Genomic DNA, 27,802 nt, shown 5'->3' with positions numbered 1-27,802 from the left:
AAAAATATAAATTATACATATCGTTACATATTTTTTCATCTTACGTCAGAACTCCTGGTTGCAAGGAGTAGAAAGCCAATTCAAACTAACTTTGGCCAAAGAAGGAGAATCTGTTGGTTTATACTAATAAAAATCATGGGGATGAATGGCTTCAGCTGGATGCAGAAGCTCAAGTGATGCCATTTAGGGATCTCTGACTTCTGACCTTCTCTTTTTTGGAATCATTTCAGAGTTTTCCTTCATGCTGTTCCAAACATAGCCAGCAGCAACTCTAGGTTTACATGGACTTTAGAGCTAATAATCCCAGAGAAAAGAACATTTCCTGTCTCCCAGCATCCATATGATTCTGAAAAAGGACTCTGATTGCTCTAGCTTCCCCATACCCATCCATGGACCACTCACTCTGTTCACAGGGATAGGACACTCAGTAGCTTACCTCAGTTATACATCCACTTCTGTTGAAAAGTGAAGTCAACCTCATATGTTGGAGTTGGGTATTCTTTGAAACAGAGAAATGAGAGATTTTCTAAAACAGAGGATGATAGGCGAATATATCAGCTCTCCATCACACCAGTGCTTACACATCACCTGAGGACCTTGTTAAAATGCAAACTGTAATTCAGTAATGCTGGGCTATGATCTGAAATTCTGCCTTTTTAACAAGCTCCCAGGTGATGCTGATACTGCTGGTCCATGGACCACGTTTTGAGTAGCAAAGCACTATAGTATATCTATCGAGGGAGCCAAGCAAAGCCTGTGGAAAGACAGCCATAATGATACAAAGTGCAAATGGTAATTCAAGATCATGACAGAAGACAAGTGATCAAAGGAAATGTCACACAAAGTGTAAAGGCCATAGGTACCTTAGGATTTCAAAGAAGAGAGAATGTCCTTCAGCTAGGTCAGCAGTTTTCAAACTATGGTCTGCAGTTTGGCCTGGGATCTTTTCAAGGGGTCCATGAGGTCAAAACTGCTTTAATGGTAATCCTAAGACGTTATTTGACCCTTTCTTGTTACTGTCTGTAGTAATGTGCAAAAGCAATGATGAGTCAAACAGATGGCACCTTGGCATGAATCAAAGCAGGGGTATCAAACTATATAGTAATAGTATTTATCATGACCATGCCCTCATGAAAATAAAATAAAATAAATGTCAGTTTTACTTAAGAATAGTCTTGATGAAGCAATAAAAATTATTAATTTTACTAAATCCCAACCCTGGATTTTATTCAATGTTTTTAATACTTTGTGTGGCAAAATGGGAATTATGCATAAAACAATGCTGCATCCCAAAGTATAATGGTGTCAGGAGGAAGAGCATTTGTGTGATTGAGCTATAAGCTGAGGTATCCACTTTTTTATGGAAAACATTTCTTACTTGAAAGAATGACTAACAGACAAACTATAGTTATTCTAACTTGGGTATCTGAACATTTTCTTCAAAGTGAACACATGAGCCTCCTACTTCAAGAAAAGAAATGACAGCACTCATTTTTAACGATAAAATGTGAGCTCTCAAGGAAAAATGAGAACTTTTGAAAATGTTTATTGGTCATTCTGAGCTTCACAGCATCTCAATTTTAAAAGGCTTTTCTGATAAGATTGATGGTATATTAATAGATGTGATTTTTCACATTGCTATGTCATCATTTGGATGATTTGCATAATTCAGTGAGTCAGATTTTCCAGATGACTAATGCGTGATGTTACATAATTCTGCATGGGTAAAAAACCCACTGAAAGTGCTAAACAGACCTATAGATTTAACTATAACATGTGCAAAAATTTCATTGTAATGGTTTTAGGTTCCATACTGCAACACACCTGTAAGAAACTATCACTGGTAAGGTTTGAATATAGTATCAAAGAAGAATATCCAGAATTGTCTAAAAGGGCTATTAAAATATTTTTTCCATTCCCAAATATCTAGTATATCTATGAGGGCCAGATTGTTTTCCTGTACTTCAACCAAACATAGATTGCAGCAGATTGAATGTAGCAGGTGATAGGAAAACTCAGCTGGATTCTCTGAAATTAGAGGGATTTATAAAAATGTGAAACAATGCCACTTGGTTACTAATGGTTTTTTTAATTAATTAATTAATTAATTAATTAATTAATTTATTTATTTATTTGCCTTGGAAAATATAGTTATTTTTCATAAAAGAATGTCATTTATTTTAGCATGCATTTGATTTAATGTTATTTTTTAACAGCACTAAAAGTGAAACATTTAAAAATTGCAAATTTCAAATGTTCTAATTGTAAATATTCACTGATATAATCCCACATAGACAAATGCTTTTGAGGGTTGTTAATAGTTTTTAAGAGTGTGAAGTGATCCTGAGACCAGAAAGTTTCAGAATTACTGGGCAAGGCTTATCAGAAAAACTTGAGGTTGCTAGGTTTTTACTGCCATTTAATTATGTATATTATAATATACATAATTATACATGGGCCCTTACTCTTAGAGTAAGCTTTTGTTATCTAGTTGGGCACGAGTAATCTTTTGGATATGGTACTTGGAATAGAATCTATGCTTTTAGAATCTTTTGGACAAAAAAATAAAACTACCCTCCCAACCATCCTTAAGTAAATACAGTTGGTCTTATTTAAATGCCACTGAATAAAATGGGTCATTAATGTCTGCCCTCTCTGTTTAACATGTGATTCTTCAAAATAAAATTTAGAGATCAAGTCTCTCACATTTCTGAAATAAATGCTATTTGGCAGGGCTTCCATTTGTCCTAGTTTTTCTATTGCTTTTTGGAATGCTAAAACAGCCTTAAATAGCTCTCTGGAGTTACAAATTCTCCTTTTTCTTGGCACTTTGCCTTCCTTCTAATGCTACTAAAGTTCAGATCACTAGAAAGTTCCACTGAAGGTTATCATCTCAGGATGAGGTGATGAAACTCTTTATATAGATAGCCATATTCCAGCTATATGAAAGTAAAACTTTAGAAAAATAAAATTTTACTGCTCTGCACAATAAGGTTTGTACCATTTATTATATTCCAACTATTTTTCTAGATGTCTTACAAATGTTGACCCATTTAGTTCTTGTAACAATCTCATGAAGGGCCAATGAACTGAAGACCACAGAGGTTAAGTTACTTGTTCAAGGTCACACAGCTATTGCATGGTAGAGAGCCAGACAATATGACTCCAGAGATGTGTCCTTAACCAAGGCAGTATGCTGAAATAGTGCTTTAATTGGAGATCATTTAAAAAAAATATTTCAAATGAAGAGCTGCATAATTTTGGTGGGATAATCTTAATTAGAATTTGCTTGTGCTTTGGACACATAACTGTATGCTTGTAAGACTCCCGAGAAGAGATTCAGGAGAGGCTGAAGACACAGGGGAGAGAGGCTGCCGTGATCTGGAGTTGCAGGAAAGCTAGTAATGCTGCTCAAGTTCTGACAACAAAATACCTACCAATGGAAGAAGTATGAGAACCCTGTTCCCCTGGTACTAGTGACAAATCTCTTTGAAATTTCATGTTTTATCTTGTAAATGTTTTTGAAGTCTGTATACTGTAATACTATATTTTAATATAAAAATCATGTTTTGTATTACTTCTTCTTGGGAAAAAAAAAGATCCTCCAAGAAGATCCAGTTACTACAGTTCTTTGTTGCTTGAAGTGCCTCCTACCACACCATTCCCATCTTAGAGAAGCCTGGCTCCCTAAAATGCGTTGGGAAGACCATGAAAGATTATCTCTTTTTTGTATCTCTTCTTCACGCACTATTGCCCGGGGACTCTACAGGAGTATGAACTTGGTTACACAGCTCTAAATAAAATGATAGCATGAGGGGGCAAGGGGTGGGGGACAACTCTGTAAGCTAGCTAGGTTTAGCCAAGTCATTGAGTGGTTCCCCTTTCATTGCTCCTTCTCATTTACACCATAGTTATAGTTGAATGTCTAAAGAGTCTGTCTTACAGGCAGCAAGAACGAGTGAACGAGGCCAGGCATGAGTACTGTAGGAAACGCTGGGGACTTGGGCACAATGGAGGACACAGGTGCTATTTCATATGGGCTACACAACACACATCCAGCCCAGTAAGAATGGGTCCAGATTTGGCAGGTATTCTGATTTTCAAGAAAGTTAGAGAAATAAGGATTATTATTTAGATTATCTGAAATTTTTTTGTAGCAAACGTAAAAGTTTTATTTTTAAAACCTCTAATTATTCAGGTGAATAATACATATCAGTAAGCCTTTTTTTTTAAATTGAAGTACAGTCAGTTATAGTGTTCAGTTTCTGGTGTACAGCACAATGTCCTAGTCATACATATACATACATATATTCATTTTCATATTTTTTCATTAATTTCATTAAGATTATTATAAAATATTGAATATAGTTTCCTGTGCTATACAGAAAAAATTGTTTTTTTAAATCCATTTATATATATATATATAGTGGAAATGATTTAATTTTATAAAATATGTGGCCAACTAAAAGAGTCTCGGACCTCTGGCCTGTGCTGCACATTCCTTCAGGACACCCCTTTATGTGCCACATTTAAAATGTTAAAAATATTTAAATGTTTTATTAAATTTTTATTATTTCTATTAAAATATTTTAACACTTCACTCCAATTCTCTTATTTCTAAATTTCTCTTATTTCTGTAATTATTAAATTTCTGTTATTATCTACAATAAAATATTTCAAATTTTGGCAAATAATTCGATTTTATAAAATAAGTAGCCAACCGAAAGCATTTCAGATCTTTATCCTATGATGTACATTTTTCCAGGAAACCCCATAAATGTGCAACATTCATGCTACACACTGTTTACGTCTCTGGTCATAGATGGATATTCTCTGGCTGTGGGTGTTTCAGGGAAGGTGTGAGAAGAGAGACTTTTGTCCTCTGATCTTCTTTAAGTTTTTGTTCCTGTCTACTTACAAGTCCCAAGAGGGAGAATTAAGATGACTCTTCTTAAACAGGATTAAAAAATGACCTCTGTAACACTTTTATGGTATTGTCCTCTGAGGATCACGTATTTCTTTTGCTCTTTCTTTAGTGTAAAAGGGGAACAAGAACAACTATTTCCCATCCTCTGAAAAATTCTTTTTGTATTCTGAAATACTCTTTAAGGCTCTCCTCGCTCACATCTTTACTCTCTTTAGACAAAATAACCCCAAATCCTTAAATATTTCCTCAAAGATTTCTTTGCTTCTTAAATTTAAATTATTTTCATTATAGACCTCTGGACCCTCTCCAAGTTTCCCATATCTTGCTTATAATGTGGTCACAATGGAACAACTTGTTCTCATAAAAGCTCAGCCAAAACTAAATACAGATAGAAGATTATTTGCAGTTACTGTGTGTTATGTCTTTGTGTGATTGTCAAATAGCATTGCACTTCTGACTGATATGTTAATCTGTAATCTGCTACAAGCCTTATACCACTTCCAATGTGTTTATGTGTAGCCAGTTTTTTTCATTCTTATGACGTAATTTGTGATGAGCTCACGTCACAGAAAAGAGAGCGTAGTCACTAGAGGAAAAACAGAGCATTAAGTATCCCAGTGAGTATCAGACTACGGCAATGCTTTAGGAATAACGGGAGAAGTCAGAGGAAATGACAGTACAGAAGTGTTTCGCAGCAACATGAACATAACGAACTGGCAGACTCATGGATTGTAAAATTCACAATTCTTAACTGGTCACCAACTTAACTCCTGAAGTGTGTGTCTCAGCAGAAATTGTAGTTTAAAGTGAAGATTTACAGTTTCTTTTGCAGGAGGTGAGTTGCTTAGGAACAAAACTTTCATAAGGGCTTATTAATTGTCATCATCAAATGACAGTATTTAGGGATGGCATCTGTTAGCACAAGTGACTATAAGGTGATAACTCACATGAAGTTTATATTAAGCTTAGGATTCATTAGAATAATTTTTGAAATACACATGACCTTGCAAGCAATTTTCATTTTTAGCCACCGTAGTAAATCATTTCACTTCCTACTCAGAACTACTTCACAATCACAATGTGTCCCAAGGACACACTGAACTTCATTTTTATACCTACTCAGTTTTACTTTCTCTGGAAAAAAGGTCCTTGACAATGAGATAAATAAAATCAAGAGATCTTAGGGTCATCATTATTACTATTAGGCTCATTGATTAGGATAAATCAGTTAAATAATAAAAAAATTATTAGATTGCTTTTTTCATATTGAGAAATATAACATATTTGACTTTATAGTAGACTACTAGCTAAATATTTGTGCCAGTTTATTTTGTATACTGACTTGGGATGCCTGCATATGAAAGTGCCTAGAAAAACAGTGAAACTAACACGGGTCTAGAAATCAAATGACAGAATTTTGTATTAGTTCTATCAGTTGTTAGCTGTACACGATCTGTTAGACAAAAACGTTGAGTCTTGTTTTTCCCTTTAGTCAAATGGGAGTGATTTCACAGTGACCTGATAGTGCCATTTCATAGGGCAAAGGTGATAATGAAGGTCATTTAAAATCCACGAGGGCTGACGCACCCACGTAAGGCTCTGTCCTACTACTGTAGCAACCAATACTACTTCTACCATTACTGCTGTTACAACCGTTACCACCGCCACTAACAGCGTTACTCTTATCTTGGGTTTGCTTCAAGCAGCTATTTCTCATCCTGGGTTTGCATATGATTAACATAAGCATAAACTACATATCTATATTCCTGTCACACCTACGTAACTAAAAACAAGGAAAGATCATGGAGAACATTGCAATATGCTTTTGTGTGTTTGTTTTCCGTAAAATTAATACACACCAAAAAAGTCAAAATACAATATCCAGTTTTAATGTAAAAAGTAAAGTATTTGCATAAATGGAAGAATGACTGTCTATTATTCTCTCCCAATCCCATTCTCCAGAGATTAACCAACTCTGTGTTTTTTCCATCTGCTGCTCCCAAGGCTAGCTGTTTTAGGAATAGAGTATATACACTTGGAATGTAAACTGTTTCATTCTAGGTAAGTTTTTACACAAGGAAGTTAGCAGATAAAGGCCTTCAAATTCTCTGCCTTTTAGTAAGAAGACAAAACTAACTCAAAACATTGTCATTGACAGATTTTGAGTGCCTGTTAGACACAGGACAGAGTATTGGATACACTGACAAGTACAATTCTCAGCTTTATTTTTTGCTAAGCTTCTTGCAGAATGCTGTTCTCTTCTATCTATGCTGACCATTATAGCATCTCTCTTTTTATTTTTAATAGAGTTTAAAATTATCTCACAGTTCCAACTTTGTAATTTATTTCCTCTGGAATGTGTTTGTTATTACATATATAAAGTCAATTTGATTACAGCAATCAAATGTACCTGAATTTTATTGCAGTTTCCCTAAAGACAGTGATGTCCATCCATCTAAAATGGAGTGGCTGAAGACCTGAGAAACAAGATACAGTAGACAGGGATATAAATGGGCTGCCAAAGACTACCCAAGTTTGAAGCAGAATTGCTACACTGAGGTAAAATCTGGTTGCTGATATTGGCAGGGCTGAGGCTATGTATGGTCTGCACAGGCAGGGGTCAAAGAAGGGTAATGCACCAAGCAGACATAAAACATGCTTTCACTTAAAGTTATAGTTTAAGCATTTCTCTGTGTAAATGTAAATGACTATATGATAATCATGGATATACCATTGTTGTGTGTTACAGTGTTTCTAATGTTGTGTTATGAATAATGGCTATGTGGAATGAATAAAGATCTCCTATCAAATTTGTGCTCATTTCATTAGAGTCCCTGAGGTAAAAGTTCAAGTCAAAGGAAGTGAAAAATGTAATGACATACGTACAATATTGCCTAACTGCTAGACTCAACAACAGTTTAACTTACACAATGGGTGCTTGAGATGACTCACCTCACTGACTCCTCCACCTCCCCTCTGACTCCTCACCCCGGGTTTGGTTAATATCCAAAATATATGAAAGACCCATACAAATCAATAGCAAAACAAAAAACAAACAAACAAAAAAACCCAAAACCAATGTGATTAAGAATGTACAGAGGAGGAACTGATAGAAGACATACAGGTGGTAGGTACATGAAAATGTGCTCAATATCACTAACCATCAGGGTGCATGGTACATGAGATGATACATGAAAAGGTACATGGAACAGGTACATGAAAAGATGCTCAACATCACTAATCATCTGGGAAATTCAAATTAAAACCACAATAAGATATCACTTTACACCTGTTAGAACGGCTACTATCAAGAAGACATGTGATAATAATCAATGTCTAGAATGTGGGAAAAAGGGAACTCTTTTTGCACTGCTGGTGGGAATGTACACCAATGCAGCTACTACAAAAAACAATATTGAAGTTCCTCCAAAAATTTTAAAAAGAACCACCATGTGATCCAGGAATCCAACTTCTGAGTATATATCCAAAAGAAATGAAAATAGGATATCAAAAATATATCTATACCCCTGTGTTCACTGCAGCATTATTCCCAATAGCCAAGATTTGGAAACAACCTAAGGGTCCATCAACAGACAAATGGATAGAGGTTGTTGTATATGCATACAATGGAATATTATCCAGCCATGAGAAGGAAGGACATTCTGCCATTTGCCACAACATGAATAGACTTTGAGGGCATCATGCTATGTGAAAAAATTCAGAGAAGAAAAAAGACTGTATGATATCATTTACATGTATATACTAAAAAAGCCAAACTCATAGAAACAGACTATAACGGTAGTTACCAGGGACTGGGGGGGTGGGAGAAAAAGAGAAGATGCTGGTCAAATGGTACAAACTTCCAATTATAAGAGAAATGAGTTCTGAGGATCTAATGTATAGCATGGTGAGTACAGTTAATAATACTGTACTATATATTGGCTAAGAGAGTTAATCTTAAATGTTCTCATCACAAAAGTGAAATGGTAATTATGTGACATGATGCAGGTGTTAGCTAGCCCTATGGTGCTAATCATTTTGCAATGCATAAATCTATCAAATCAACACATTATATACCTTAAATTATACAAAGTCATATGTCAATAATATCTCAATAAATCTAGAAAAAAATTTCTATTTCTTCTTTTATGAATTGCTGATTACTATGGAAAACATCATACAAACCTTAATAATTTGATGTTTTATACAAAATTTATCTCAACCTATTGTCATACTTGTAGCTGCTTCCAATTTTATTTCTTGCCTTTTAATTTGGATTATGTTATCTTTCATTCATAGAATAAAAAATTATTTTATGAAATCAAATTAATGGCCTTTTTCTTTAGTGTTTATTTCCATTAAACAACGCAATCACAGGTAGTAATGCAAGGTCATTTAAGTAACTCTGAGCTATTAGTCTTACCAGCACCACCACCACCACCACTACCATTTTAGTTTTCAGTATACCAAATAAAAAGTGAAAATCTGTCTCCATCATGCCCCCTCATCCAAAACCAAAGCAGAGATAACAGCCAGTAGTTTGATATTTATCCTTCAAAGCTTTTCTTTCACATGAATTTATAATCTCCTTCGCCCTTATCCTTCTCATCCTATCAGTCACTGAGCTCAGTAGATGCAACTTTCAAAGTGCATTTTGAATTCTCCATTTCTTTTTGTTTCCAAGCCACTTTTCTGGTTCTAGTCATCATCCTCTCTTGCGATAGCCTGATAAGTGGTCTCCCAACATCCACTCTATCTTCCTGACAATCCATTAACTTCACAGTGGCCCACAATGATCATTTAAAAATGTACTTTCCTTTAAAGCCATTGAGTGGTTTTCTATTACAATAAGGTTAAAATATACATCTTTAACCAGCTTAAAATGCCCTGCGCAATTGGCTCCTGTCTGTTTCTCCAGCCTCATGCATTGCCTCTTTTCTGCTTACTTACACTATTTTTATTTTTCAGGTCCTTGGAGCTTTTTTTACAACTCAAGCCACATACTATTCCCTCTCCTTGGGATGCTCTGCCCTCCCTAATCTTTCTGCCTGGCTAACTGCTACTCATTCTTCATGTTAAATATTACTTCTTTTAGACATACAGATGGCCAACAGGCACATGACACAATGCTTAACCTCACTAATTACTTGAGAAATGTAAATCAAAGCTACAATGAGGTATCACCTTACACCAGTCAGAATGGCCATCATCAAAAGGTTTACAAATAATAAATGTTGGAGAGGATGTGGGAAAAAAGGAACCCTCCTATACTGATGGTGGGAATGTAAGTTGATGCAGCCACTATGGAGGACAGTATGGAGGTTCCTTAAAAAACTAAAAATAGACTTACTGTATGATCCAACAATCCCACTCCTGGGTATATATTCAGAGAAAACTCTAACTCAAAACTATACATGAACCCCAATATTTATAGCACTTTTTACAATAACCAAGACATGGAAGAAACCTAAATGTCCATCAATGGACGAATGGATAAAGTAAATGTGGTATATGTATACAATGGAATACTACTCAGTCATGAAAATGAAATTATGTCATTGACAGCAATATGGATGGATCTAGAGATTATTATATTAAGTGAAGTAAATCAGTCAGAGAAAGATACCATATGTTATCACATATATGTGGAATTTTAAAAAATGACACAAATGAATTTATTTATAAAAGGGACTCACAGATATAGAAAACAAACTTACAGTTATCAGAGGGAGAAGAGAGGAGGGAGGAATAAATCAGGAGTTGAGATTGGCTCATTCAAACTACTATGTACAGAACAGATAAAAGACAAGGGCCTCCTGTATAGCACAAGAAACTATATTCAATGGCTTGTAGTAACCTGTAATGAAGAAAAATATGAAAAAGAATATATACATGTATAGCTGAATCACTCTACTGTACATCAGAAACTAATACAACATTGTAAATCAATGATACTTAAACTAAAAAAAGGGAAAAAAAAATTACTTCTTCTGATTTGTCTTTCCTTCCCTCCTTCCTTCTTAGTTTTCCCAATCTAAATAGTATTTCTCTTTTCACACTCTTCATTTTTCATAATAATATTGATACCAATTATTAATAATAATTTACATAGTTATCTAATATTCTTCTCTGCCAGTAGACCATAAGCTCCCAGGAAAGGACATGGTCTGTTCTAGGCACTTATTAAAAGGGAAACATCCAGGAGAACACCAGGTAAACTTCTAAAGTGCTGTGAGCATTTCATATCTTGATTTGGGTGGTGGTTACATGATTGTACATATTTCTTTCCCCTACATGTGCACATACAATTATAAAAACTTTTTTTCTGAAGTTTATCATATGTGTGTTATTTTTAATATTTTATTATTATTCTTCAATTAAAAAGTTTAATAAGTTAAATCAAAGGTACACATTTAAAAAATTTCATAGTAAAGACCAGATTGTCTTTCAGAAGCTGGAACAATTTAATCTCCACCAACAGTATGTGAGGGGACTCTTTGATCTCCACACTCTTGTCAATAAACTCTTTCCATCAATATGACACAAGATAGTATCTCATTGATGTTTAAATTTGCTTCCTTGACTATTAGTGAAATTGAATTAATAGTTTTAATCCATCTTGGGGTTATTTTAATACATGATATAAGAATTAAATTTATTTTTCAGATCCTGTTGACCTAGCACCATTTATTGAACAATTTTTCCCTTCCTCTTTGATTTGTTATGCCATTAATCTTTATCATATTTTTGTGATGTCAATGGCTTTTATAATGTAATAAATTCTTGTATATAGTAGGATCTGTTTCTGAGACATCTATTCTCATCTATTAATTTGTCTCTTTATTGTTGCACCAGTGCCATGCTGATTAAATTAACACAACTTAAAAAAAGTCATACTCATTAATCTTCTTTTTCAAATGTAAAAAGGATCCCAGTAAGTTAAATGAGGTCTAAAATGGTTTTGTCAATTCAAAAAAATACCAACTGAAATTTTGATTTGAAATTCACCTCAGATAGAGTTCCTTGGGGAAACATATTACTATGGAAATTTGAAAGAGCGTAGTTTATTTGAGAATCCTTATGGGAATAACACCTGTGAGAGAGGGGGTGTTGCAGAGAAGTTGAACTATGATGAAGTTGCAACAGAGGCTTCATCTGATCCTAGTAGAAGCTATAGATTCTTCTGAACCGACCAGAATTGAAACAAAGGGGCTACATCAACCAGTCACCAGATACAGGTTGAGGGAGTTCTACTGGGCAAGGCCAAGACCAGTTCTTAGAAAAAGATTCAGCTATAAGCTGTGAGTGGCCAACACTCAAGCTCTGGAAATGAGAGTCTTGATCCTGAATGGGGATATGGGCGGTGAACCACAGCATCCACTACATAGTTTTTACAATATTGCTTTTTTCTGGAAAATGATTGACCTTTCCTTTTATTCAACTATTTTATATCTTAAACAACTTTTTGAGGCTAAAAATACAAAAAAAAAGACAATTGGAAAAACCGAGTAACTTATCTGTGCAATGACAGGTAGCCAAAAAATTAACTCGGTAGACTGGAATAATGAGCTCAAGTCAACAAGTGAACTTAACAGGAATAAGTGATCATCTTTTACTTACTATTAGCTATAAGTACAATGTGGTCCTTAAAAATAATTAACTCTTTCCTTTCCTTCACTTTAGTTTTTCCAAACTCCTTGCACCTCCGTGGGCTACGAGTAAACGTTAAGAGCCTCCTCTCTTTCTTCATCCTGCTCAAACTCTGGTTCTTTTGACAGAGCTGACAACGAACACCCAGCATTTGCATGTACAAATATTTGCAGAACATCTCTTTCATCCTAAGACATTCATTATCTTTCTCCCTCAAACCTAGTCCTCCCTTATGTTTTCTTGAAGCCATCTCCAACTTTTTTCTCTCACAGTCTACATTCAGGTTGTGGTCAGGACTTACCACATCTACCTGTGAGATGTTTGAATTGCCTCTGGTTTTTATTCTGAAAGATATGGACACAGTTCACATCAATATCATTTGTTACATGGACTAATTTCTGTCTCCAGTTATTCCTATCTATAACCGATTATGTCACACACACCACCACCATTGCCACCTAAGCTCAAACACTTTGATGATTCTCTATTACTCACAGAACAATAAAATCTAAGTGTGTTAATATGGAATTCAAAGCTCTGTGTACTCTCAACCTCATGTGGAATTTTGTTCTATAGCCCAGCTTTCTTGTGCTGTTGGCATTCTCATTCTTCTTCTCAGTGCGGTTTCTCTATGTATCCTTTCTCTATCCATCTATAAATATAATTCTCCCTTTGTCCCTCCCTAAAGACACTGTATTCATCTTCAAGACTCAGCTCAAATGCTATCTCAGTAAAGTATTTTTGGATTTCCACAGCAGAAATTAATCGTGCAACCTTTCATTTTCTGTAGTGTTTTGTTCATGTCACTCTTGTAGCATGTATCCTGCTTTATTTATATATATATATAAATAAAGTATATAAATAAGTATATTTATATATATATATATTAAATAAATATATACTTATTTATTTATTTATAAATATATTGATGATATATTTTATGTATGTGTGTACTCCTGACTAGACTGAGTTTCAGAGGGCAGACGCTGTTTATTTTACTCAACTTTGTATTCCTCACAAAGCCTAGCCTAGTACAAATCTTCCATGTGCAAAATACATGGTTGTGGAATGTAATTCTGATGTTTAAAACAACAGGGATGCAACTCTTTCATTCACTTGGTCCTCGCTGGACTGCATCTGGAGCCACACTCTCCAATATGGTCACCACTAGCAACATGTGGCTATTTAAATCTAAATGAATGGAGCTGAAATAAAATGAAACATTCAGTTCCCCAATCACAACAGCCACATCTCACACACCCCTTAGCCACGCGCAGCCAGTGGCTACAGGACCGCACAGACACAGAACATCTTACCACCGCAGCAAGTTCTTTTGGACAGTCCTACTCTAGCATCAGAATGCTTTCAGCTGCAAGTCACAGAATACCCAACTTGTCTTCATTCAGGTTTCTCAAAAACAGATGTAAACAAGGTCTTAGGCACATGTAATTTATTTAGAAGGTGATCCCAAGGTGAAGGAAAACAATTTTGAGGGGGAAAAAAGTGAGACAGGGAAGAGAGACAAACCAGAAAAAAGCGAGTTAGTAAGTGGGTTTCTGCTGTGGGCAGCTTGGACTCTGTTGGAACCCTCTGAGAAACTGTGTGGAGTGCATATCAGAAATGTCCCACCAGAGTGTGGGGAGACACCACACCCCCAATTCCACTAATTTCCATTCCTTGTTGATTGAGGCTTAGGGGAAAGGGACTTAAATTCCTCCTCCCCTACCTTGTTCAGCATTGGACCTTTAGGAAGAGAAGAGGTTCAGGCACCTGAGGTGGAAAACCTTCCGAGTGCTGGCAACTAGCTATGAGAGCGGCACATCATCTCAGGTGAGCCAAAGGGATGGGCTGGGCATCAGGAGACTACACTTCTAAATGGGGCTTAGGCAATAACTCAAATTGATTGCCCTGCATAAAAATGTCTGGAAAAGGGAACAATTAATACTTGTTAATTCAGTGGCGTCGTAATGAAGGAGCCCTCGGCTGGTGATTCTGCGATAATCTGGGCTTTCCTCCTAGCATCCTCTCAAGCTGTCTGCAGCACGTCCGAACATTGTAACTTCAGAACTAAGTATCCCACAGGCAGAAAGGGGTGCAACCTCGTCTTGGGTCTTTCCTAAAGAAGGGGAGAACTTTTATAAAAGCTCTCCTGAAGATTTCCTTTTGTATCTCAGTTACCAAGACTGCATCATATGAAGGTGGCAGGGTAATAAAAAGCAATGATTGACTTATGTTAATCAACATTCACCTCTTGGGTTCAGGTGGACCTGCCTTTCTTGAGCAGACTACCCTCCAATATCTGAACAAAACAGGCTTCTGCTGGCAAAGAGAAGGGGCAGCTGGAATGGGGATGTTACAGGCAAGGCGAGCAAGAATCTGTCAGAGGTATAGGCACGAAGTTTTGAGAAGGATATTAGCAAACTCAAGGAAATCTGGAAGAAAATGACCAGGATTCCCAGGGCTGGAAACTGCATCAATTTTGAGTAGAAAATGGATCCAGGTATAATCCAGATCTTGATGTCATTAAACTACTGAACTAACCAACCCTTCAATTTTCCTCTCTAATATACAGAATAGAAAACTCAAAGGGTATCATGATAGCTATCATTATTGAAGAAATACCACTGGATAGTAGATTAATTTTGATGTATCAGGGGATATAGCTAGAATCAGTGTGAGAGTTATATATTTTTTTATATATTGGACAGTTATTTTCCCTTAGCAATTACAGCTGTTCATAATAACATGATAAAGTAGTAATACCCTCACCAATAAAAAATCAAGCAAAAGCTGAGTGATATTAACAATTTACATTCCAATAGTGCTTTATGTTTCAAAGTATAATTTAATTTGACTAGCCTTAAAGCCCTATGAGGTGGTAGTGTGCAGATGCTTTTATTTCTGTTTTCTTTATGGAAGGAATGAGGCTCAGTGAGCCTAATGATTGCTCAAATCATGGAGCTAATAAATGGTATAGATGCGACTCACACTCAGATTTTCTGACTCAAAAATATTGGAAATTTCTAAAAGTTTATAACTGTTAGGCTATTTAAAAAGTCCTGTGTAATTAAAAATAATTTTGTAATAGACTCTGGTACTGCTTAATTTTTTATTCCTAGCAATCTTGTTCCCAGGAAAGCCCATCATTAACCACTCTATTTCTCTCTTCCCTTGATAGCTTAAAACCACATTTCTTATAGTCCCTGCTGCTGTATTTCCACCTTACAGATGTTGACTGTCCTCCCCTTCAGCTGATGATGTTAGTCATCACGTAGACTCTTCACCATTCCCAGTATTCTAGGGGGTCCAGTTGGTGAATAAATAAAAATATAGCTGGAGAACGTCACCTTGTTTCTTTGATCAACCTGAATTTTCTTTCTTTTATGGAGCGGCCTGGTTTATTTTATGGTTCTCTGGAACATAATAAACGATCTCCTTCCTCTCCTTTGTATGAAACATGAAGGATTAGAACTGTTGTTCCAGTTACCTACTCTTCTGTTCTTAACGTCCTTCCTGGGTGGAGGTCAGTGCCTTCCATACAGCCGTACTCTATGAATTCTCTTCAAACCAATTTATGTAAGGCTAATCTGAGTTGTGGGATCTTTTGATCTAGTTCTAGATGTTGCTTTTTGGTTCTCTTTTTTCACATTAGTGCTGAGAGTAAACATATTCTTTCTCTAGTTCTTGAGTTGGAATTTTTAACAACCACCAGAGCTTCAAATTTTGCAGGATTTGAAGCAACTCACTATCTTCAGGTCCAAAACAAACAAACAAACAAAAAAACAAAAAAACCCTTCATATCTCAAATATGCTTAATGCAAAAGTTCCTTCAGCTCCTTACAGGGGTTACTTTCGAGCTAGGAAGAGTTATTGTTGATACTGTACTGGTGATTTTGATATGTCTTATTTGGGGGCTAATCTAAAGAATACCTAAGAACTTTTAACTCCAGAAATAAAGTAAAAAACATACAAAAAGATATAGATTAAGTAAATGACCTTACAATGATTGCAGTGACACTCATTTGTTTCTTAATGTTCACTTTGATCTGCTATTTTCTACTAAATGGTGCTTTACAGTAATAATAACAAAAATAATAACAAGCAGGAATAGCAGTAACTGAGTGTTTACTATGTCCAAGGCATGATTCTAAGCATTTTACATTAACAAAACAACTCTGTCAACAGAGTGCTATTGGTATCCTCATTTTACGTATTTGAAAACCGAGGCACAGACATTAAGTAATTGTGCAAAATCACACAGCTATAAACAGTGAAGCCAAGACTGACAGTCAGCCAATCTAGCTCCAGAAAACTACAGGCTTAGTCACCACGCTTTATTTCATTTTTATTGATTTCTATTCTTAACTACTTACCTAAATTGTATGTGTGTGTGTCTGTGTATAAAATAAACTGTTAAAAGTAGGTATTCCTGAGTAAGTCCTCTGTTCAGACCTCTAAAATCTTTGAGGTTAGAGATTGTGCCCAGTGAATTTTCTGAAAGGCTGACTTAACCTGTCTTTGAAGGAAGCCCAAACAGGAAGTACAAGCAAATTAAAGGAAGAAAACTAACCAGAAGAGTGATAAGAAGGGTTCTCAGTAGTTGTAAGGACAATGAAAGCATGTGAATAAAAGAGACAAAAGGTTTAAAACACAAGAACTAAAAGAGAAAAATAGTTTAAGTAGTACAAATATTCTTCTCCAGGGAGAAAAAAAAATTGGGAATGTTTGGAAATAAAAACTAGTCAATAGAATCGGAAATTTAGGATTAATTTTTGTAAATCAGAGAAAAAAAGAATTAAATTTCTATAAAGAGCTACAGATATATGCAGGAAAGAAACTGGAATCATTACTACAGAGCCTCAAAAAGTGAAGGGAAAAAAAGGAGGAAAAGTCAAGGAGATGGATAGGAAAAAATATGGTAAAGCTGTGAAAGAAAAACAAGAAAGAAAAATATTGAGGGAGCAATATTTACAGAGAAATTCTCATGATGTTTAATGACGAAAAGCTACAGACGCATCAAATGTGAGAGAAAGGCAGAGCTGAGTCATTCCCACAGCTGGCTGCTGAAGTTAAAGGCTGCAATGTTTCTTTATTATGACAATTGACCGGCCAGATAAATTATGATTCAGTAAGTTACAGGTGTGGGAAATGAAGTGGAAACGTACAAGGGACTCAGCAAACTATAAAACTGCACTGGCTTTATCGGTGGACTCATGTTGAGTCCATCGAGTTGATGAACATCCTTATCAGCCAGCAAATATAAATGACTTATGGGAATAATATTTCAAGGCATAATGACACAGCTATATCGAGTATTCTTCTAAGATCTGGGTTATTAAATATTAAATATCAAAGCTGTAAATTATAGTAGCAGCTTTATATAACTAAATTAAATTCAAACAAAACCTAATTTCCTTAATCATTGGCTATAATCCTTCAGGAACGTATGCTATTAACTCAACTACAAATGGCACAGAAATTGTATGACTTCAGTTAAGTTATTTGATATCAAATTCTAATCCGGGGCAGACGTCTCTGTAAATCTCCTACAGGGATTTTAATACTTCTACAATCATATTGGCTTTTTACAGAGGAGCTAATCTTTTCATACCCTTAGTTCTCACTCCTTTATCCAATTTCTTTATATTTTCTCTCTCTTTTTTCTCTCACAGCATATTCTAGGTTAATTTCTCTCTTGAAAAAAGCTTCTGTGAAATTCAAAAAATTATCCAAAATCATCACCAGAGTTATCATAACCTAAGATTCTGCACAGGGAACTAATTAAACTTGACTGGGAGTATTTATAGATCCAATTCACTGTCTATGGCCATGTATGTCAGTGCAAACCCAAAATAGTAAAAAAAAAAAAAAAAAAATCTGTGTAATTTGGCTCATTGTCCCCATGGCCAAATGTTTATCATGGAATTTTCCCAATGATGAAGTACATTGTGTATATTATGATTATGAACAAATGGCTTAAGTGAATTTATTTTGTGCTCTTCTTGGGCAAATTTTTAGCCATTTTTTGCATAGTCCATTAGGGTCATAGATTAAATAATAAGGATTAAAAATCTAAAATTGCTTAAATTAAAAGAGTTTGGGAGGGAGGGAGGAATTAGTTCATATTATGGGATGTATATAGCAGTAAGGAGATGAGAATCCTGGCAAAAATGGATTCCTGGAAAGTCTTGGCTTCTGTTCATAAGCAGTGATGTGAGGCATTGGGAGATTGGTCTCAAAAGACACTTAGAAGAAGGAGAATAAATAGTTCAGGTTTTAACCCTAGACGTTAGGCTTCCTCAATGTGAGGATGGGGCAGTCCAAGACTGCCTCGAATCCAATAAGATGGTAATTCAGGATGGTGGGCAGGTCAGCCAAGAGGAGATGGTTATTTTCCTGGAGAGCAAAAGGTCATAACTGTTCCCTTCTGCATCTAAAGGCTGAAGACTCTTAAATAATATTTTTTTCCAACCCAGAATTTCCTAGCCTTATGGTTTTTCCAAACTCATTTTTGCTTGCCTATCTTTCCCTTCACTAGGATGCCTAGTAGGAAGATCAGCATGAATTTGGCTTCTATCATAGTCAAGGTCTCATCAGAGGATATTTGGTATCCAGGAAGGTTAACTTTTGTCTAAGGATTAAACAATAAGTTTAATGAGGAATAGTTTACAAAGCTGTGGGTAGGATTAATGGAGGCAATACAGGGGGCTGAAGCACCCAAGGATTGATAACATTGGAAAGCTGTTATCTCCTTTAAGCCTACATGTAGGGACAAGGGCAAGGAGCCCATAGAAAGCTTTGGAACAGCCATGGAACAGAGTCAATTTGACTGAAGCAGTAATCCCAGAAGGGAGTCTCTGGCAGAAATGATGTGAGTCAGGAAGGAGTCCAAAGGAATAAATTCTCCTACTTTCCTCTTCTCTCAACTCCTACTGTTACCTCACATATATACATCTATGATATATACATTATCCATCTATCTATCTATCTATCTATCTATCTATCTATCTATCTATCTATCTATCTTTCTATCCTGACTATTATCTATATAAATATATATACAGGAATTCTCCATTTATATATTTATATATGCATGTATATATGTATGTATAAATCAACTTTGTTTAATATTTGAAGTAAACATAAGAATCATTATCTTTACTAGTTACTGTACATATCTGAGCTGGTTGATCTTTACATGAGGCAACTGGCTTTGAACTCTTTCTTCTCTTAGGGTCCCTCCAATGCCTAACAGTGAGCATCCCCAAAGGCTGAGTCCTCTACTCTTTCCCTCTACATTCTATTCCCAGAATTCAGCTATTGCCTTTATGCCACTGTGAGTTCTGACTTCAAGGCACAAGTCATAATTCACAGGAACAGTATTTGATTAGGAGTACAGAATTTAAAAAGAGGCCTCTCTTTTACCATAAAAAGGTGTAGAATTAAAAATTAAATAGACACACTTTTGGCTATTAAAAATGAAGCAACCCAAACAAAACAAAAAAGATACAGAGAGCAAGCAGTCCATCAAAATAGCAGTGAACATCTAAATTACATTCTTAAGACTAGCCTTGGTTTGCTCTGTAATCATGAACAAGTCTTCATCTAATGCAGCTGAACTCATATGTGACTCAAATGTTCCCAGGTTTTCCAGCTTGTGGCTCTCCAACTTATAGACAGTGTCACCAAAAGAGCCTTTCCTCAGTCTCTGAGGGTAGATGGTTATCACGCATAGGACTGATACTCCCTCTGTCCTGTTTGAGGGTCAGTGCCCTTGTAACAGATAATCATCTCCAGAAGTGCCAGGACTGCACTGAGAGCTTCATCTCCACTTGCCTTGGACTCTATGGTTCTCTTCTGTAAGACAGTAGGATGCTTTTCCTTTCTCACCCTTATGCTTACAGAGGATGTCCCATGGTGGAGTGGCCTGGTTCCCTAGTGACAGCTGGTTGTAATACTCACCCAAACCATACAGGTGACCCAGGGCTGGAAGAGTTACAGAGCAGCCTCGCTGAGCCTACAGGACCTTTCCTTCCTCCCCTGCTTGGGATGCTCACCTGAGTCTGAGTCTTGGAGCCAGAATCCTTCACCCGTTTTGGTAAGTGATTTCTCTCAGGGTCCCTCCTACAGTCTGTTGCTCAGTTTACACACACAACCCCCCACCCCCACCCCGCATCAGTCTACATCCCTGCTGTGGATGAAATTTAAGCTCTTTGAAACTAACAGGTCCCACAGAAGGCTGGGGCATGGCTAAGTCTACTAGTTTGGAATGTGCAGAATTGGGGGTGAGAGCTGTAAGGGAAGAATGAACAGGTTCTTTCTCTCTGAAGTCAGGAGAGCAAGTTTCAGTAGCTCCATACGGGGTGGAGCTAGGAGTGTGTGGAGGAGAGGCAGTTGGGGAGACTCCCTAGGCAGAAGTGGGGGGAAAGGAACTGTCACCTACCTTCCTGTCCAAGCCTCAAATCCACCCTCAATATTCCTTGATAGGTTTATGTGGTCAGCTACACCAAGATTTCATTTCTCGTAATCAATTTTCAGCTTATTCAATTAAGGATATTTTCATCTGTGACTAAATTTTCAACTTCTAGTAGTTTTAGAAAATGGTAAAAATTGTTTTGAATGCCCTTGACTCAAAATTGGATTGGGTTGATTCATAAGAGACTATTTTTGAAGTTTCTTGAATTTCTTGTAAAAAGTATCACTGTTTATTAACCTACTCCCTACGATTTCCTTTCATCATCCATCACTCATTTTACCACCACTTCTTGGGGAATTTGCTGTTGTTGTTAGAAGGGCATCAACTTGATAGAAGTTACTGTGTTGATATATGATTTTTCTTAAGGCTCTATCAGAAACAAAGGCAGCGTTGGTATAATTCTTGGATCATGGGCTTGTTTAAAAAAATTTCAATTTTTTCCCTACATTGTGAAAAAAAATGAAGCAGTAAGAATTGCAGTCAATTTCATGCCCAATACAAAATATTATGAGCTGAAAAGTTCAGTGCCAGAGGCTTCAAAGGAAAAAAAAATGTACATACGGCTCATTTTAAAGGCATAAAGCTTACCTATTCCATTAGGTAATTTGGAGAGTCCAAATAGCTTCAGCCATCACTGTGAAGTCTCCATGATTTTCTGAAGAAAGTTACTCTTCAAACCGAAAGTGCTGTTCAATAAAAAAGAAAAGATGCTGCAGTCATGGCATTTGTGCAATATTTCTGCATTATCAACTTTTGACTGAGACGGGAAAAAAAAATAAAACCCTTTAGTTTCCCCAAGGAAAGTCTGTACCAATCTATTAAATGAACCTAAGATCGCACCTACTGGACAGTTTAGAAATGGTTCCATAGAAAAATTGTACAGCTTTTATTTACAGCTTCATAGGTCATCCCCAAAATCTACGAAAGCAGTGCAGTGAAAAATGGAAAGAGCGAGTACTGTAGACCACGCTCCGTCTGGCTTTTCTTTAGGACTTGCAGCAGAAAGGTGTTATATTAACATTGAAAATACTCCAAGAGCTCTCTTCAACTTTGTCAAAAAATAATTCTGCCCAAAGTATGGACACCAACTCCTTACAAATACAGGGACCTTGCAACAAATTAGGACCCTAGAAGTTGTGTGGTTTAACACACACACACACACACAAACACATACAAGACACCGTCTTTGTTAGTCTAGTTTATCTTCTGGGTATTCTTCAATTGCAGACTCCTCAGATCTAAATCAAGTCCTCTACAACCCAGTGGGTAACATACTACCAAGCTGTCGGGATAACCAGGCATCTGCTAGCCCTGATTATAGCTAAAGACAGTAAGTGAAAAAGTAGACACTCTCCCCACTCAGGGAGGAGTAAGCTTCAGGTAAGCCTGTATGTATGGCTGGGGTTTTGCTAGAACCTCCAAATTAACTTTTCAAAACCAATTTTTAAAAATCATTACAACCTTAAAGATTCAGAGGAAGAAATACTGTACACCCACTTGGGAACCTCGGTCACTCTCTAGAACACTGACTGAGGGAAGGGACAGTGTGCATCTTTTCCCCATTGTATCTCCAAGGCTCAGCATATGGTCAGCTCTTAAAAACATTGATTGACTGTCTCCCCTCTTTCCCAGTCATCCCCCTCTACTATTGACAACTTCACCATGCTGCTTTGAAACAGCAGGGGAAGATTCAGCAGTTTGTAATTTAGAATCCAGCCCTCAAAATATCAGGAAAGTACGTGTTCCGATTTCCTTAAAAAAAAAAAAAGGAGTTTCATTTAGAGTCTATGCCCAGCCTAGAAATTTAACAGAATGGATTAGCACATGCAGACAATTATAGGACTGGTATACTTTAAATAAATTCCCTCTTCTGTGATAGTAACCAGTGTCCTCAGGTGGGGCTTTGGTCATTACATTAGTCAGCTCAGGACGAGATACACTGGGTGGCTTAAACCGCAGACATTTTTCCTCAGAGTTCTGGAGGCTGAGAGTCCAAGATCAAAGTGCCCGCAGAGTTGGTTTCTGCTGAGACTTCTGTTCCTGGCTAGTATCCAACTTCTCCTTATGTCCTCACATGGTCTTGCCTTTATGCATAAGCAGATTCAGAGAGAGATCTCTGATGTCTCTTCCTCTTCTTATAAGGACACTTATTCTATCAGATTAGGGCTCTATCCTTAGGACCTCACTTAACCCTGATCACCTCCCCAAAAGCCCTATTTCCAAACACAGTCACACTGGGGCTTAGGGCTTCAATATATAAATTTTGAGGAGACGATTCAGTCCATAACACTCTACCCTTATATTACTTAACTTACGGCATATCAAGGAGAAGAGTAAATATGGCTCAACGGTGTTTCATCCTCTTCTGAGAAAAGGGTTAGTGTGTTTTGGTTGTACCCAGGATAGTTGTATCATGTTAGGTATAAGGATAACCTTGTTACTTACCTTATTTGGAGATTAAATATGGCTTAAGGAGAGGTGTATGGATGACAAATTGACAAGGGATGGACTTGTGACGATTAATTTTATGTATCAATTTGACTAGGCCATGGGGTGCCCAAATATTTGGTCAAACACTATTCTGGGTATTCCTGTGAGGGCGCTTTTGGATGAGACTAACATTTAAATTGGCAGACTGAGTGGAGCAGATTGTCTCCCATAATATGTATGAGCCTCATCTAATCAGTTAAAAGCCTGAACAGAACAAAATGTTGACCCTTCTACAAACAAGAGAGAATTCTCCTGCCGGACAGCCTTCAAAGTGGGACCTCTGTTCTTCCTTGTCCTACAGCAGGCTGCCATTTTTCAGGCACCAACTGGTATATAGACTCTGCAGATTTTGGACTTGCCAGCCTCCATAATCACATGAATCAATTCTTTATAAGAAATAAATAAATAAATACATTCTTTTTTTCTGGAGAAGTCTGACTAGTCATTCATGCATTTCAAAGGTCAGCTATCTCTCACGTGTTGTCACTTAATCTTGTGTACACAAGTTTATTGTAAATGTTTCCTGTGTAGTTGTGTTTATATTTTATTGTTGCAAAATTTAGTGATCAGAAAATCCTAGTCATAGTTCCCCCAGTTTTATGACTCCTAATTTGAGTCAGAAATTTGAGTGATTACAAAATATTTCCTACATTCTCTAACTTACCAACTGCACGACCTAGGATGAATTATCTGCTCTGAAATCCAGTTTCTCATTTGGAAATGGGGATAAAAATACATCCCATTTCTGTATTGTGAGATCACTTAAGAATCTCAGGAGATGACTCGTACAAGTTCTTCTACATACAAAGTGTCACCCCGTGATTAGATGTATTACTGCTACTGTGTGTTTACTTTGAACGAAAAATTCTTAGACCTTAGGAAGCAGATCTTATCATGACAAACACCTTAGGTTCAGTCGAGGATGGTAACTAAGTGGCTCCTGTACTGCTACCCTCCCTGCCCACTGTCCTGGCTAATATCCAAAGTCTACCAGGGATGTACCTTCCCACTGAGTTTACGAAGAGCCTTAGAATTCTGCTAATGCCTCAAATTCCCGGCAGCCACTACCAGCGGACCTGAGTAGGCATACAAGTTGGTACCTTGTTGTCATCTCTGAATTAGTCATTAATCAATTCCATGGGCCAGACTGATCTGCCAAAAGGAATGTCTAGATTACCATTAATTCATATAATGCAGCATAGGTCTGTGGAAGAGAGGGGAACATATGTCTAATCTTAATTGCTACATTGAGCAGCCATCAACTTTGCAGCTGTGTCCCTCAGCGTTTTTAACCTTTGTGGTCGAAAATACAGACATGTTTGCTCTCCTCTACAAATTTCCTTACACATTCTGCAGTTCGTGGGAGCTGTCTTTGCAGAAGGGAGTTGTTTGAAAGGAACAAGAAATCAGGCAGACTGTGTGCCAAGAGAAGAAAATAGCTAAATTATCCACCTTCCTCAGCAACTCTTTCTCGCCTTCCTCCCCCACTACAGACACAACTAGTCCTTCTGGGAATATTTTCTCAATTCTTCTTCAGATTACAGAGAAGAAACCAGAGTTCTCTGATTAAAGCAAGCATAAGGTTTTATGTTTCTTTTTTCACTGAGTCATAGAAAAGAAACAAAACAAAACACATTCAGCCCAATCGAAATCTAACCAATCATATAGCTTTATTAAACATAGCATCGACAGAAAGAAAATATGAAGTCCTTGCCCAGGAAGGATGAATGCCAAGAACAGAGTAATTTTCTGGCTTTGTCTTTGATATCTATAAATTTTATTCTTTGTGCAAGTCATTACGTTCCTGAATAGCTGTTGATATTAAACATTGGGGGAAACTTACAAATGGACAGTGAAATGCATTAGGGATTCCCAGATGTTAGCTAGCCACACTCCATGAGCACCCTATTCACATCTGTTTTTGACCTCCAGAGTACATAAAACACTTTCTTTTCTGTTGTATTATTCGATCTCCTTATTTTTGTGGCCAAGTATATATTGGATGCAAAAACTTTTTCAGACCAAAACTTGGCATGTGAACTCTTGATTTGGCTGCAATTGGGTTACCACCAATTTGCAAAATAAAGTATGAATAATAATCCAAGCTGTAAGAGTGCAAAGTAAAATAAATCTTTACCATCTTATCAGGGAATATAAATCATTCTGGCACATACGTCACCCTTAATTTCTGTGTAAAAGTTCCAGACGTAGTTATGATTCTATTTTATAAATATAACCCACTTGTTATATATAATGAGAGTGAAAGACCTCACGGATCTCATGAATGGCCCTTCCTCGGGAACACAGTCTGAGCCCAGAGCCATGGAACTCCACTGAGTTCACTTGACAGTGTTGCCTCTGTACAGGTTTTCCTTATCTCTTTGTTTTTGTCCCATACTCAATTAATGTCTTTTCCTTCTACTTATTTTCTGCCATGTATATACGCCTCCTCTTGACCTACAGACAATAGATTAGCCTTTTGGGGTGCAATCAGGGCCAAAAAGGGAATTTTTTTTTAGAACATATATTGGCAGTAATGATTTGAGATACCGACCTCCATCATGTTTGGCATTTCAAAGTCAGCTTCGATATTAAACTCTTGCCATGGGTTTTCAAACTCCAGCTCTTAATCCTATCAGACCCTTACCGCTGCTCTGCCTGCCTGGCACCAGTGCACCACCAACTCTCTGTCTACTGTGTGTGGGTCTTGTATAGACTGGTCAGACTGCCCAGGATTCTCAGCCACCGTCAAAGTTGGCTCTCGTGTACTACAGGCCACTTATTGTGGTCCAGATGCACTACCTTCTTTAGTGCCACAACAGCCTGTTAGAGCAGAACTTAAAAATGAGGAAAGGGAGTAACATTAATTTACTTATGCACTGGCCTGTAGTTACTTAGTTAGCTCGCCTGGTACCTAAGCCCTTTTCTGTGGGCTGCTTCTTTCTGGCCATATTAGAAGCACCTATTTTAAACATTCCTCCCATTTCTGCAACCCTTGGTCACCAAACGAGACGTATTGCCACTCCATCTCCTCTCCTTGGTGTATTTTCAACCCTTCTGCAATTCTGCCCACCTCCCCCCAAAAGCCCCAGCACCCTGGGGTGCACTCTTGTGGCTTCTACCTTCTTGTGTCATCCTCTGCGGAAGTCAGTGGCATCTGGGTTTCACGTCTTCTGCCTCTCTCAACCCTCCAGGCATCTCCTTTTATTTACGCAGAAGTTTGATACGTGGATTAGTTTTCTTTCCTAACAAATTTCATTTTAAGAGATGCTGACTTTCCCTTATCTTTACAGAAACACCGGCTTTCATGCAGCCTGTTTCCTTCCAGTCTGCTGACTTCACCCATCCCCCTTTTTGTCCTACCCATGAAGTTTTCATCTGATATCTGGCCAGTTAATAGTCACCATCTTTGGTTCCCTTAGATCCCCGTACTCTGCTCACCCTGTCTGGGAAAACTGAACCCAAGAGAATGAGACAACCCACTTTCTCTGAAATCTCTCTACAGTTGCACAGCTGAAGGCTGCCAGAGGAAATTGCATACTCCTGTATGTTAGTGCGAAGACCAGCTCAGAACTGTTCATTAACCCTTTGTTTGCCTTTGCTCACAGTCTACTATCCTTTCCCTCAGTTTCAGGCCCCAGGCTTTACAGGCCCCTCAAGATCCCCACCCAGTGTCTGCCTCTCTGTCAACTTCCCGCCTCCTTTCAGCCCTGGCCTTATCTCAACCCACATGCTTCCTTCCTTCCTTGCAATCTCAGAGGATGAGAAGTTCTCCTGCCTGGAGTCCCTTGGCCCTTTCCTCTCCATTTGGCTAACTCCTCACTTATCTTTTAAGATATCTCAGGTGGTCACTCTTCCAAGAAAGGGTTGGTCCTGACCATTAAGTTGGTCCCATAGTTGGGTCAGGTGACTCTCCTCGAGATTTCTGGGCATATATGTCTACCCTTGTGCTCTCAGTGTGCTAGTGTAGAGCTGCCTAGGTGTGTGCTGCCTAGACCAGGCTGGAAGGTCCTCAGGGTCAGAGACCTGATCCTGCCTACCTTTAAATCCTCAATCAAGTGCAGGCCTGTCACATAAAAGGGACACAGTTTTACTCACTTGTTTTTGTTATCAATTTCCTTCCCTGCGCTGAATGCGCTTCCTTAACAATCTAGACAAAAAAATCAAAAACAAAAAAACCCCAAAAAAACAAAAAACAGAACCAAAAAAACCCACCAGACTAACAAACCCACTACAGAGACTGGCCTATGCTTTCACAT

The 27,802-nt window shown here is 37.3% G+C and overlaps 1 long non-coding RNA gene across 6 annotated transcripts in view; it reads right to left on the bottom strand.

Moving 5' to 3' along the window:
• The window catches only part of LOC123617697 (uncharacterized), a 549,026-nt gene that overhangs the window by 98,142 nt on the left and 423,082 nt on the right, over nucleotides 1-27,802 (bottom strand). For all 6 annotated transcript variants that reach the window (XR_012510260.1, XR_012510255.1, XR_012510256.1 and 3 more), the window contains one exon: nucleotides 21,642-21,739. This is a non-coding gene — a long non-coding RNA (uncharacterized LOC123617697). The remainder of the gene's footprint in view (nucleotides 1-21,641; nucleotides 21,740-27,802) is intronic.

Source organism: Camelus bactrianus, chromosome 11 (genome assembly GCF_048773025.1).
Source record: "Camelus bactrianus isolate YW-2024 breed Bactrian camel chromosome 11, ASM4877302v1, whole genome shotgun sequence".
In the NCBI taxonomy this organism is placed as follows: domain Eukaryota; kingdom Metazoa; phylum Chordata; class Mammalia; order Artiodactyla; family Camelidae; genus Camelus; species Camelus bactrianus.
The sequence above is the reverse complement of the archived record's forward strand: the minus strand, read 5'-3'. Positions and strand labels throughout refer to the sequence as shown.